Source organism: Poecile atricapillus, chromosome 7, assembly GCF_030490865.1.
Source record: "Poecile atricapillus isolate bPoeAtr1 chromosome 7, bPoeAtr1.hap1, whole genome shotgun sequence".
Lineage (NCBI taxonomy): Eukaryota > Metazoa > Chordata > Aves > Passeriformes > Paridae > Poecile > Poecile atricapillus.
The window spans coordinates 6,138,493-6,151,117 of NC_081255.1; the positions used below are offsets into that span (position 1 = coordinate 6,138,493).

At 47.5% G+C, this 12,625-nt stretch overlaps 1 protein-coding gene across 1 annotated transcript in view; it reads left to right on the plus strand.

The window, feature by feature from the left end:
- Window positions 1-11,424: 11,424 nt before the first annotated feature.
- The window catches only part of CCDC180 (coiled-coil domain containing 180), a 29,716-nt gene continuing 28,515 nt past the window's right edge, over window positions 11,425-12,625 (plus strand). The window contains exon 1 of the mRNA XM_058843311.1: window positions 11,425-11,506. The gene's annotated coding sequence lies outside the window, so the exon portion shown is untranslated. The remainder of the gene's footprint in view (window positions 11,507-12,625) is intronic.

A 12,625-nucleotide genomic window follows, 5' to 3' on the forward strand; every position in this document is an offset into this window, starting at 1 on the left:
TCACTTCAACATGCATGCCAGACATGATTCACCTGAGTTTGCCAGGTCTCCTGGCAACTCCACGGAATGTTTTCCTTGGCACAGCTCCCACACAGTCAGGACTGATTAGGGGCAACTGTTGTGCCGAGGTCATGGCAGCGAGTGGTGCTGCTCAGCCCAGCTGTCAATACTGGCATGGCAGGCTTACATGGTGCGGGATGGACCCCACTGCATGGTTTGCAGTTAATCACAGGATGGATCACAGCCTGAAAAAATCTGTTTGGAGGTAGAGTTCTCTTTACCAAGATGGCAGTGGATAGCTGGTACTTGACAGATGTGCCCAAACCTGACAAAAGTTTTAGGTGCGTGACAATTCCATCCCACAATTCCACCAATTCCATCATTCCCACTAAGCAAACCTCTTGGTACCCAGCTACCAGACGCGGAGTACAGATCAAAGAATTTGTTCCCTTTGAACATTCATTAGCATCTAAGATGTATGAATTAACAAATTAGAATCCCAGCCAGCAAGGCTCTGGTAAATTGTCCCAAAGAACAGTAGCCAGGGCATATTTGGGGTGGCCTAATGATGGCCTTGCAGTTTCTGAAGGGACCACATGGGAAAGATGGAGAATGACTATTTCCAAGGGTCTGGGAATGTCTTCCCACTGGCAGAGGGCAGGGTTAGATGGGAAGAAATTCTTCCATGTGAGGGTGGTGAGGCCCTGGCATAGGTTTCCTGGAGAAGCTGTCCTGGAGATGGCTTTCCTGGAGATGGCTGCCCCATCCCTGGAAGTGTTTAAAGCCAGATTAGACAGGGTTTGGAAAAAACTGGTCTAGAGGAACGTGCCACTGCCTATGGAAGGGGGGTTGGAACCAGATGATTTACAAGGTCCACTTCTAACCCAAACCATTCTCTGATTCTCTGAATGCAGACGAGTACTACAATAATAATAATAATTTCAAAGCATTACAGTGATCATCTTCAAGAAACAACATTCAAGAGGAAAACATTCTCAGCACAATGATGGTTTGTGCAATTATAATCTCTTCTACAAGGTCATGAAATTAAAATTTATGTTAATTACAGCCCATGGCAATGATTATGCGAACAAACTGTTCCACTAATTATATTTAGGTATTTAGATTGCATTAGCCAAGAAGTTTTATGCAAAGATTTGAATATTGCCTATATCTCATAAATAATAAAGACTATTAATGGAGATAATACATGCCTCAACCCACAATTACCAACATGTTTTAATTTAGTTGCTTAACACACAAGTTTAAAAATTGAATTAGGAAACATAGATACTAATCAGTCCTATGAGAATCATACTTGTTTATCTTTGAACTTTTTTTTTCTTTAAAGAAGATGGAAATTCAAGAAATTAAATGAAATATCTTGCCTTTTCATAATGAAAGGTTTTTCTCAATAGGTGTTACAGCTCTTTGAACCTCCCTCTGACAAAACTAGTATTGTACATATTGGGCTTTTACCTTCTGCCCATGAACAAGGGGATCCATTTCAGCTAAGTACTGAGCCCCAGTCCTTGTGCCTCCAGCATGGCAGTCCATGCCCACTGTCTTGCCTAATCACCCCCTTGACCATCCCTGGACCCAGCAGGGCAGAGTCCTGGCTGGCAAGGCATCCCCATGTCCAGGACCCTGTCCCATCAGAGCAGCCAGCCCACTCTCATTGACAAGCAACTTGTCCATCTCGAGCCCTGAATAAAGTGGAGCCGGGCTCCTGTGGTCCCACATCCCCATCTAATGCTGGGCAATCAGCCTGACCCTCAGTGCTGATCTCCCCTACTCACTTCCAGACTCTTGAGCCAGCTTTAGGGGTGGCCCAGGCCCTCCACCACACATCCACTCTGGGCAGCTTGGGCCTTGAAAGTAGTATCTTCTTTGGCCAGCTGAGTATCACAACTTCATGATATATTTATTGAGAAAGACAAATGGAAACTCTTGCACACCGCACTTACTGCCACAAAAATTCTTGTCCTACAGTCCTATGTGGTTCTCTTATTCCAAACAATTCAACATCAGAGACAAAAGAGACAATATTGCCATTGCAATATCTCTGCCATAAGCTGACTGTGACTGGAATTTCATAAAATCACAGAAGGGGAAGGGTCCCTGAATCCCATCCAGTTCCATTCCTGCTGCCATGGGCAGGGACACTTCCAGCAGACCAGGTTGGTCCAAGCCCCAGTGTTGACCTTGATGTCCCTGGCCAAGTTTAGTTCTATTAGGGCTTAAGCTTTCCCAAGACAATCCCTGGCTGCTTGGACAATCCCCTGTATTCCTCCCAGGCTGTCCTTGCTTCCATCCTCTGCAGGCTTCCTGTTTGTGTTTGGCTTTGTCTGGGAGTTCATTTTTCATCCATGCATGCCTCCTTGCATTTCTGTTTGACTTCCTATTTGTTGGGATGCACCACTCCTAAACTTGGAAGAGATAACATGTGAAGTTTATGTATTATGATGTATGCCTATATGCATGATATACATGAAAGAATTAATAGCATTTTCACTGTTAGTTAAGAGGGCACTTGATAAATGCTTCATTCAGTTACATACCTTGCTTAAATGTCATTACATAATGGGGCTATAAAAGTTGAGGTTTTGCCTAATGCGGGCTTTAGGTCTTTTTTTAGCTCCAAACATACTGGGTGCTGATAAATGCACTTGAACCTACCTTTCCTTTGCCTTGCACCACTGAGCTTGTATTTCTTCAGAATGACTGCAGTATTTCCATCAGGAACATTCAGTCAGGTCATTAATTTTAAAAGTTGAGAGTCATACTTGATAGCACTTTATAAGGCATGATTGGCTTACAGCAAGCTTCTTGGTTTGGGTAAAATAGGAGAATATTCAACACCTGGTGCAACACTGACAGATGTCACCCAAACAATTTTGCTATCTCTGCCCAGGACAGAAAGAACATCTGAGCACCAGGAGGTGCCAGGAGGTGCCAGCATCCAGCTTACATGGTGATAGTACCTTTTGATGTTGATCCTGAAATTATAATTATAATTGATACAGTCACAGAAACACAGAATATCCTGAATTGGAAGGGGCCCACCAGGATCATCCAGTCCAACTCCTGACCCTGCACAGACACCCCAGCAATCCCACCCTGTGCACCCCTGGGAGCAGTGTCCAAACACTCCTGGAGCTCTGGCAGCCTTAAGGCTGTGCCCATTCCCTGGGGAGCTTGTTCAGTGCCTGACCACCCTCTGGGGAAAAATGCACAATGCTGGAGCTGCAGCTGCCAACAAGGTCTGGTCTCAGCCTCCTCTGCTCCAGGATGAGCAAACCAAGTGACCTCAGACACTCCTTCTTCATTTACTGTCAGTTAATTTAGTTGTTAAAAAAAAAAAAAAATTACTCTGATCCTGATTCAATTGAAACCATAGTAGTTGAGTCATTTTGTTCATGATAAAACTGTTTTTCAATTTCATGTTAGGTACAGGTGAAACTTCAAGTATTCTATGCCAGACAGAATCAAAAAGATTAAATTTGGTGCTAAAATAAAAGACAGATATGCTTAAATAATTTCAGTGCATGAAAAACAGTGAGAACTAAAATGTCGTCATCTTAGTGATGCTTTGTTGAACTCTTTCCAGTAGCTTTATATTCCACTTCTGGGGAATGCCAGCTGAGGCCTCACCAGCACTGAATAGAGGGAAAGGATCTAGAAAGACATGCCAGAAGGTCATGTGGCCATCCAAAGGAACCTTGACAAGCCTGAGAAATGGGAATATCACCAAGTTCAAGAAGGGGAACCCCCAAGTCCTGTTTCTGGAGAGGAACACTACCAGGCAGGCACCAGAGCATACTGCAGGCAACCTAGCTGGGCTGGAAAGCAGATTGTCAGGAAAGGCTTTGCAGGTCCTGGAGAGCACCAAGACCAACACAAGCCAAAATATGCACCCTTCTGGCAAAGAAGAGCAATGGGATCCTGAGTTGTGTTGAGAGTGCAGCCAGCAGGCCAAGGGAGGGGATCCTTCTCCTCTGCTTAGCACTGGTGAGCACCTCTAGTGCTGGCTCCAGTTTGGGGCTCCTCAGCTCAGAAGAATGCAGTGAAGGGCTGTGAAGATGATGATGGAGGGACTGGAGCAACTCTGCCGCGAGGAAAGATAGAGAGAGATGGAACTATTGAGCTGGAGAAGAGAAGGCTTAGGGTGATCTTATCCATGTCTATAAATACCAGAAGGGAGGGCACAAAGAAGACGGAGCCAGGCTCTTTTCGGTGGGCCCAGTGACACGACCAGAGTGAGCAGTCACAAACTGAAATACAGGAGATTCCCTCTAATCTCCAGGAAACACTTTGTTATTTTGAGGGTGACCATGCACTGGCATGGGTTGCCCAGGGTGGTTGTAAAGTTTTCTTCCTTAAGCTATTGAAAAACTGCTGAGACACAGTCTTCCTTTTCATACTTGTTCACAAACTAAAAGCAAAGAAAATGCAAAAAAGTCCTATTTGCTAACACGTTAGAAAACAGTAAAACTGTGGTAATTTTTTTAATTTATCTTTTATTTCCATTGATACTTGTTTCAGAAGTATATTGGTTCGGTACATTATTACCAAATTAAATACTTTTATTACTCATTCCAGAAAAGAAGGTGCAACTTCAATTACATATTATGTTTTTCTTATAGAGTTTAGCAATATGACAAAGTAGATAATGTACACTTCTTTTCTTAAAAATTCAGTAACTGAAATTTTCATGAATAAGAAAGCTTACAAAGTTCTATTATAATACTTTCTATTAATGCCTTTTACTGAGAAAATTTAATTAAAGTCAGTAAACTCATAGAAAGAATAAATTGAAATACGTCTGTTCTGTGCAATTAGCAAAGTCCTTTCCAAAAAAACAAAACCCAAGCACCCACAAACCACCAGTACAAAAGGTGTTTGTAGTGACAGCTGACAAATGATTGTGAACAGCATTCTACCTGGGCCAAATCAAGTGTCTTGTAAACCATCAGGATAATCTAATTTTTTACAGAAGTGGCTATGTCATGATAACATTTTATGAGGTATTTAATGGACATTTATAAAGCTGGGAAAGAAGGACAAAGAGTAAAAAGACTGCTCACAAAAGCAAATAGTTTGCATCTCCTGTCATTTTATATCTATTTCCTGGCCTGGGGAAATTTTTCTTTCCAAACCTGCATTATGCACAGTACATAGCAAAACTCTTTGGAGCATTAAAGAATTGTCACATTTATAAAGCAGAAATAGCATGTGCCCACAGCCAAGACTGACATTTAATAGAGAGACAAACTGGTCTCCATGTCCAGACCTGTTGATCACAATGATGAATAAAGTCTGCTGGTGTAGAGGTTACAGACTGACCTGGATGGACAGATGGAAGGGGTAAGCACAGGGGCACCTACTGGGACTGTGTAGAACTGTAGTTGGAGAGAGCCTCTGCGCCTGCTGTCCTCCAGAAGAGAAAAACACTCCCACCCAACTTGGCATCATCTGTGAACTACTGAGGGTGCACTCAATCCCCTTGTCCAGATCACTGATAAAGATATTAAACAGGACTGGGCCCAAGACTGAGCAGTGGGGATCAGCTGGATGAACTCCACTTCCCACCACTCTGGGCCCTGCCGTCACCCAGTTTATCACCAGCAAACAATGCACCTATCCAAGCCATGAGCAGACAGTTTCTTCAGGAGAATGATGTGTGACTCAGTGCAAACAGGATCAGGGAGCTGCCTAGGAAGAGTCTCAGGTGAATCCAGGAGAATACAGTGCAGGACTGTTCAGTTTTCAAATTAATCTTGCTTAAAGAATTCTACAAAACCATAACAAAACAAACACACACACACAAAAACCCCAAACAAATCATGAAAAAAACCCCAAACAAACAGGCAAAAATTTAAAAAAACCCAAAAAACTAGAAAATCAGGTTGAAGGTTTTTATTAAGCTAAAAAAAAAAAATCAAACCAAACAAAAAGTCACATTTCTATAGGCTGCTTTCCCAGCTTCTTCTCTCTGCTGGGAGGACATCCTGAAGTGGAGCCAGCTGGAAGCAGGTGGGACAGGACAGAACCTGGGCTATTCTCACAGGCCAGCCCTGTGGCTCCCCCATTGCCAAAACCTGGACACATAAACTAAACACAGGTACACACATGTGTATAGACATAGCAAAAATGTATTTGTCTTAAAAAATAGTAGTCTTGGCCACACATTTATACCACTGGAAAGAACATAGTCACTCATTTCAGTTTTCTTTTCAGTCATTACAAATGTTTAGAAAATATAGGAGTGCAAAAAATGGAAATATCCAAGATCAATATGAAAACCAATAATACAGATTCCATTTTGAAACTTTGCATTGGACATCCTTTGCAGAAATTTACTCAGAACTTTAAGATTTACAAAAAAGATCAAGAGTATTGGAGTCAAATGGTTTCTGTGTTAGTACAACACAATCCATGGAGACTTCAGCTGGCTGCCTTGATTTCTCAAACATGATGGAGGGAACATCTGAGCAGCTACAGCTCCCAGTTCTCTCAGGGACCTGCCATGCATCTGGGTGGGTCCCATGGCCTTGTGCATGCTCAGGTTCCTCAGGTGGTCTTAAACCTGACCTTCTGCTACAAGGGGCTGGAATTAAGTCTGCCAGCCCAATAACCTGAGAGATGAGGGAATAGTGACTGGCAGTAAAAATTGAGACCAACAATTGCTGAGTACCTCGGCCTCCTCCTTGTCTGTTGTCACTAGTCCTGTCTGGCTTATGGGGGTGGGGGGAAATAGGGGAGGTGTGATAGGTTTCTTTTTATCTTCCTTTTCCCACTGAAGTACCTCTAGGTCCCCTTATTATTATTTTTAAAGGCTTTTCCAAATGCAGCTTCAACTGAACCTTAGCTATACTGATCTCATCCTCACAGACCAATGTGTTATCTCTGTATCTTTCCCATGATGTGTGCCACTGCATATTGTCTGCATATGACCTTCTTGCATCACATATATTAACTTTCAATAACCCTCTTGCTTTAACTTTCTTTCAAAAACCACTTTGCATTACATATGTTGTCTGTATATTACTTTCTTGCATTTTAAACAAGGAGATCCTTACACTGCCAAGCTGGTCTCCTGCATTCCTTGTTTGACTTCTTACAAGTGGCAATTGTGAGCCCTTATTCTCTAAGAATGTCTTCAAATGGGTGCCAGCTCTGTTCAGCTCCATTATCCCTGAGGACAGTTCCCAGGGCACCCTATCCACTACTTCCTTAAAGAACTGAAAGTTTGCTCTCCTAAAATTAAGGGTCTTCATCACAGCCAGACTCTTAAGTGCTCCTGCATATAAAAGTCAATATATAGACAAACGTTTACAGTAGCCATTTTGAATGAACACAGGGTAAAAGAAAAATAAAGAGCAGTTCTCATGCCAAGGATGAAAGCCCAACACTCAGAATTCACAGCTGGCACTCACTCCCAAGTGCTGCAGCAATACTGAGTCCCAAGGCACAGGAAACTGCCTTTGCCATTGCACCCTTTGCACTGTCCTGAAAAAGCAAGCACTGGCACGCTGCTGCTGTCCTTCCCTACACACGGATTTCAGCACAGACCTTGCTTCTCATGTTGTGCATCCCCATTTGTAGACTGCAAAGGCAGTGTGATCAGGAGATGGTTCTTTGTTTGGGGGACTTTGAACACACCTTCTAAATACTTGCTCTGCTTATGCAGCTGTAAAACGGAATTGTTTCTAAAAATTCCGAGCAAGTGTGCTACAAGGCTTAAAGAGTAATTCTGCATTTAAGTACTTTTCCTTCTCCAAAGGAGCGGTGCCTTCCATTGTCAGTGGAAGATGAGTGATTTTTCCCATCCTTTCATCACAGGACAGGAAATGCAAGGAGCGGGCAGGACCCGCTGTGTGCCGGCAGCGACCGCCCGGTGTCCCCCTTGTACCGCAGAGCGCTTGAAGCGCCTCCGGCCCTCCTCCTCCTCCTCCTCCTCCTGCTGCTGCTGCTGCTGCTGCTGCTGCTGCTGCTGCTGCTGCTGCTGCTGGTGCTGCTGGTGCTGCTGGTGCTGCTGGTGGTGCTGCTGCTGCTGGTGGTGCTGGTGGTGCTGGTGCTGGTGCTGCTGCTCGTGTGACTTCACCGGGAGCCCGAGCGATCGCCCGCTGGGAATTCACACCTGAGGGATCACCGCCTGCCAGAACGTCACCGTAGTCATCTCACCACGGGAGAAGTCTGCAGGAGGAACAGCAAGCTACAGCTGAAAGATCTGTGGAAATTCCTCATCTGCTGGACACAAAAAGAGATTTAGCAGCTGCTTCTTCCTCAGCAGAGGAGTGTCCTGCGTGTTTCAGTTTAAGGACCCAAAGCACCATTTCGTAAAGGTGAAAAGCCAAAAAGCACAAGCTCTCTGCAGTGAAGCTTCCCTCCCAGAGCTGCTGTGCACTGCTCACACGGTGCAGAGGAGGCACCAGAGGGTGCAATCGCTGTCTGCTGATGAGTCCTGCCTTAAAAGAATCAGCAGAGAGCTAGAGACTAGGAATGATTATCAGGCTCCCTGGTTTCTTTTCTTTCTTGCATATTGGACTAGTGAAAGGGCTGTGGTATCGAAATGAAACCATTCTTTGTGACAGCTTCCTCTAAACTTTATTCTCCACTTAAGATTCTTCTGCATCCTGGAAAAGACCTGATTCCCCTTTGCTTTGTGTTCATCTTCTGCTCAGCCTTGGCTGGTAACAAAAGAATTACTGAACTGCTCCTTTGGAGTGGAGAGAGAAATCACTACTGCAGCTGAACATGGGCCAGCACAGTGCCCAGGTATGCAAGAAGGTCAAGGGCAGCCTGGCCTCTACCAGACATAGTGTGGCCAGTAGGATCAGGACACTAACTGTCCCCCTGTTCTGGGCACTGCTTAGGCCAAACCTCAAATCCTCAGGTTATTTGTGGGATCCTCATGACAAAAAAAGACATTGAGGGACTGGAGTGTGTCCACAAAAGGCAACAGATCTGGGGAAGGAGCTGGAGAAGAAGGAACAGCTGAGGGAGCTGGGGGTGCTCAGTCTGGAGAAAAGGAGGCTCAGGGAAGACCTTCTGACTCTGCACAACAGGAGGGTGTGGCCAGGTGATGATTTGACTCTTCTCTCAGGTAACAAGTAACAGACCAGAGGAAATTGCCTCAAGTTGCACCTGTGGAGGTTTATTATGGAACCATTGAATAGGCTGAGTTGGAAGGAACCCACCAGAACCATCCAGTCCAACTCCTGGCCTGGCACATGACACCCCAACAATACCATCACATGGGCTCAGCGCTGTCCAAGTATTTCTTGAACTCAGATAGGCTTGGTGCTGTGACCAATTCCCTGGGGAAGTCTGTTCCAGTGCTCAACCACTCTGCAGGGCAAAAAAGCTTTTCCTTATATCTAACCTAAACCTCCCCTGACTTAGCTCAGGGAGCCAGATTATGCTGAACCACTGCTTTGGGGCTCTTGATTAATGCCTATTAACACTATTATTATTGATTATTTATCAGAGGCTAAGACAGCAATTAATCACAAACTTTCAGACTGAGTTTGCGCTCTGCAGAACAATCCTTTAGCAGGACACAGTCTATAAGCACCTGGTTCGAAACACTAATCTGAAATACGGGCAGCCCACTTCCTCCACAGCTCTCAGTCCCTTGAAACGAAGTGCTCCAGAGTTCCTTGAGTCACCTGGTCAGGATTTTGCCCACTCGCAAAAGCACTTGCCTGTGACCTCTGTGTATGAGCAGCAGACATGATGAGCTGATTGCTCCAGCAACACCCTCCAGGAAAGCCTTTTTCACCTCTAGATCACCCTCTTTACTTGTCAAACATCGTCCTCATCCGAGCAGAATCTACTGCTCTCTGTGCTTTGGCGACCTTGCCGGCTTCGAGCCTTCCCCACTACTGCTCCCTCCCACAGCCCTGCTCGCAGCCCCCTCAGGCCGCTCCTTCCCCTGTCCCGCACGCCAGCGGTACCACGGCCAGGAACACCCCTGGGGCACACTTCGGCTAAACCACCACAAAGGCTCCAGAGCTTCCCAGTTTCACACTTACAGAACTTCAAGATGCTGTCATTAAAAAGGACCTTTTTCCACCGAAGCAAACAACTCGCACACGGTGGGGGGGGGTGGGCAGGTCCGGGCTGGTCGTGGGAGAGCCCCGGGCCGGGGCTGCGGTCCGAGTGACGCCGAGTCCAAACGAATGACGCCGAGAGTAATCGAGTGACACCGAGAGTAATCGAGTGACGCCGAGTGATGTCGAGCGCAACCGAGTGATGCCGAGCTGCTCTGAGCGGTGTGTGGTGGTGGCGGCGCCGCCTCTCCGCGCGGGTCCGGGAGGGCGCTGGCAGTGCTCGGGATAGGTGATGGCCAGAGGCCGGCGGGTAGGGTGGTGCTGCCCAGCGTTGGAGTGGCAGACCTGGATGCTCGCACCCTTCCAGGGAGCAGAACGCTGCCGCAGGTTTGGGGGAAACCACCCAGCGGGCGTGCTCGTGCCTTGAGGTGCTCGGAAGGCGGAGGGCGACCGGCTCCTGGCCGTGTGCCCTGGGGCGTGGGCGGGCGCAAACGCCTGGAACGGGGACGGGGAGCAGCCTTTGCGGTGTCCGTGAGGAAAGCCGTCCCGTGGACATGCCGGGGGTCTTCTGGCCAGCCACAGCTGCCTCCATGAAGACGTCGGTGGAGGGGTCCCCAGAACTCTTGGTGCGAGGACGGGACGGGACAGCACAGCGTGTGATGATGTTTCTCCTCAGAGCCAGACTCCGCTGCTGAGCAGCACAGAGCTCGCACCGCTGAGCCTGGCTGCGTCCCTGGGGCGCTGCAGACTGGCTCCGCTGCAGACGGGGAGCAGGGACGTGGCGTGGTGGGACATAGCACAGAGCGCCATTATCTTTGACTGTCTTCCAAGTATTTTAAGAAATGGGCTGAAATCCAGACAAAAATATATGATTTCCAGTTTCTGCGCCTTTACCTGCAGATCACAACAATGGTATTTCTTAGCCGTAAGGCAAAAAAAGGCGTTAGTCTAGCCTCCGGAATGGCAACGACTTAGGTAGTAAGAGAAAATGTATGGGGGAGACCTTAGAAGTTCCTTCCCCTAAGCGGAGGCGTGTTCTCATTCCCGTGCTGAGCTGAAAGGTCCGGTCGTGGGAAGTCTGGTCAGCCTTGTGCAGAGACGAACACAAACCGGGGGCTGCGTTCCCCGGTTCCGGAGCTCAGGTCCCGGGTGAGCGGGCCGGGATGGGCCGGCCGGGTACTGCCGGCAGCGGCCGCCGGGGGGCGCTGTGGATGAGGCGGGCCCCGCCCCCGTTGGTCTGACAACGGCACGCGCGGGCTCGGCGCGAGCGCGTCCGAGCGGGACCGCCTGAGGGCCCCGGGGGGGCGGGGAGAGACCCGAGAGCGGCACCCGGAGCGGCACCCGGAGCGACCCCCGGAGCGACCCCCGGAGCGGCACCCGGAGCGACCCCCGGAGCGACCCCCGGAGCGACACCCGGAGCGACACCCGTGGGGCCTGGAAGGGGAGCGGTAGGCGTGGAGTTTCACCGTTTAGGAGTCTCCGGGAGGCTACGAAGCTGCTGTGAAGGCTGGTGCTCCTTTGCTTTAGGGCATGCTGAGAGAGCTGAGGGTGTTCGGTCTGGAGGAGAGAAGGCTCCAGGGAGACCTTAGAGTCCCTTGCAGTGCCTACAGAGGCTCCAAGAGAGCCGGAGAGGGGCTTTGGAAACGGGCCCGGGGTGACAGGACAAGTGGGAATGGCTTCAAACTGCCAAAGGGTGGGGATAGATGGGAGATTGGAAAGGAATTCTTCCCTGTGTGGGTGCTGAGGCCCTGGCACAGATTGTTCAGAAAGGCTGTGGCTGCCCCATCCCTGGAAGTGTCCAAGGCCAGGCTGGATAGGGCTTGGAGCAACCTGGGATAGTGCAATGTGTCCTGCCCATGCCAGGCAGTGGTAAGATGATCTATCTTTAGGGTCCTTTGCAGCCCAAACCATTCTGGGATTCTGGGATTCAAGGAAGGCCCTTTTCCAAGTGAAGTGTTGTATCTCCTCTTGGCTCCCAGCTTGTAGTTGCCAGTTCTGGAAGCAGGCCCGGCCAGTCAGCTGCGCTGAGCCATGTGTTCTCAATAGGACGAGTGTGACATGTTCGCAGAGAGATCTGTAAACAGATCTTCAAGGCCCAGGTAAAAAAAGCAGAGGATTGAGTAAAAGCCAAAGGAGTTTGTCGTGTTAGTCAGTTTGCTGGCTGTTGAAATCATCCCAGGTCATTTTCAACATTTCTGGTTTTGGTTTGTTTTAGTAAAAAATGGATGTGTTATCTCCAGCATATGCTCTCCAGTGAATCTACATGTGTTCCCATCTCTTTGTTGTATATCAGGTTATATTAACTAAAGGCAGAATCATAACAGAGTAGTAAAACATTTAGAGGCATAGTTAGCCAGATACAGGCATTTTTAACTCTGCTGTTAACTTTGGTAAATGTAAGCAAGGCAATACAATCCAGTTACTCCACTTTTCCTCTCTAAGCAAAAGATTATCCTTTTTTTTTTTTATTTTGAAGATAGCCTTAGATGAAAATGGCTATGCATGTGGTGTTTAGGGTTCATTATTTTACCTTTCTCTTCTGCTGTCTTTCCCCTGCTATTTTTATT